Consider the following 2,247-nt stretch of genomic DNA (forward strand, 5'->3'; position numbering starts at 1 on the left):
CTATGACCCGTAGAATAAATCAGTTTTCATGGTGCTGATGGATACACCATAACGAGCCACGAGTTCATGATGACGACCATAAAACTTCTGTAGTGATGACTTCAATCTTGTTGCAACATAACCCTGTTCCAGAAGCCTATTTGTTAGAGTTCTAGCGCGATACAAAAAGTCTGCGTAGTTTCGGCAAGCTCTGGCATAACGTATGAGTTGTGGTATGAACACTCCATACGCAGGCTCCGAAGGGATGTTGCCACAGATTAAAGGAAAGTTGACAATTCTGAATGAAAAGTCATCACGTTTGTCGTAGAGTTTGGTCAATAGTTTTCCTTTACCTAAGTGTAGGTCAAGATATGAGGCTGACTTCACAGTGTCTGTAGTATCCTTTATCTCAAGTTCTTTTGGGTAGATGCGATGTATCAAATCCCCGAAATTAGGATTATTTAAAGATAATACGTCATCTATATAGCGGAAACTGAGATTGAAGGATCTAGCCAAACGATATTCTTTCTTTCTGATCAGATCAGCTATAAAGTCAGCTTCATAAGAGTGAAGGAATAGGTCAGCAAGTAAAGGAGCACAATTTGTTCCCATTGGAATGCCGACCGTTTGTTGTTAATATAGCTTTTGAATGTAAATGCCTATTAAGTTTTGTATAGATTTAAAATTTGGGAAAAAGCTGAAATGGAACGAAATTTTGTAAATTTGTGTGAACTCGGATCAGTAGTATAGATTGAATTTCAGTTTATACATACTAAAAAAGAACAGTTTTCAGTATTTCGTTAAAAGCAATGTATGGTCACAATTTTATTCAACTTAATATAATCTTTGAAATTTTGTTCATTCTACAATTTTCACAAGAATCAAAAACCGCCTGTGCTATCAGCTCTTTGATTACTAAACGCTTTCAGATATTTAGGTGAGATTTGGTATGTGAGTCGTTGATATATTACAGATCAAGTTTGCTTTTCGTTCCGCTTTGCTGATTTTTTCCAAACTAATCGACTTTCAGTTTTATGCGCTATACCGATATTTCGGTTTTACGCGATTTGTTTTCAAAGAAAACTGCAAACATTATCTCAATGTGACAATATGTTAATATAACAAAAAATCGGATAATTATTTAGTTAGATTGGTATGGAATTTTAACCCAATCTGTCCAATTGTCCGTGTATAAAACTTTGCATACCTGAATCTGTTAAATGGATTTGAAAATCTCATGTCTTTATCTATTTCCCTTCTTCTGTTCAAAATCAAGGTCATTTCCTCATTTCGTCATCTATACTTGATGATTTAAGGTACTATTTTGGTAAGTGATATAAACAGCCGGTAGGGTGCTATGTATTGTTTTGCAATACTCCCAGAATGCTTATTTAGATTTGTTTTGTTTTGGTTTTAAATTTAGTGAATCAAACGTATTTATTATGCCAATGTTTGGTTTTGTTTTCTAGTTTTTTTTCAAGTTAGACTGATTTAAAGTTTGGGTTCTTCAATATGCTAAATACATATTTTTTTCATTTTGTTCCCTGTTCGCAAATTTGTTCACATCTAGGTGAAAAGGTGAAAAATAACTTTTAACACAAATCAAATTTTTAAGGTTCTTAAAATATATTGAATCTAACCTAGAATATTTTAGAAATCTATGGCCCACTTATATAAATAGTTAATGTCGATGTCCAAAGGGTACGTACTGTTTATTACTAGATACAAAGAAAGGAAAAAAAAAACAAAACCAAAACCAAACAACAAGCATAAAACAAATCAAACAAATAAAACAAAAAAGAATTAAATCCCCTGAGATATACAAGATCTTTAATCTAGTGGATTAATTAGACAATTTGAGCTATAAACAGTTATTTGAGAAGTAATGGAACTCGTAGGTTTCTTTGATATGTTGTACCTATCATTTTCTTTTGCGCTGGTCCACCAGAAGTCCAAAGCCTCTAAACAATATTTGAATTCGAGGGGGTTCCCTGATTTGTTGTATCTAATCATTTATCAAGATTGTGACCCATGTTTTAAAGTTGGCTCAGACGATCCAAATGTAATATTGGATTTCTTGAAATAAATTCTAGGATGTCTGTGGTCATATTAAGCAGTAAAATGCGGAACATTTTGTATAGTATAAAAAAAAAACTTCCCCAGCGTAGTTTTTGCATGTTAGCTTTGTCACATGGTGAATGCAAAATGTATCTGAAAATGGTTATTGTGATCAACCACTAGTAAACAAATAAGAATTACAATCAGAAA

The sequence above is a fragment of the Perna viridis genome, chromosome 14, assembly GCF_037379345.1.
Source record: "Perna viridis isolate PV_CMFRI_1.1 ecotype Kerala chromosome 14, ASM3737934v1, whole genome shotgun sequence".
In the NCBI taxonomy this organism is placed as follows: Eukaryota; Metazoa; Mollusca; class Bivalvia; order Mytilida; family Mytilidae; genus Perna; species Perna viridis.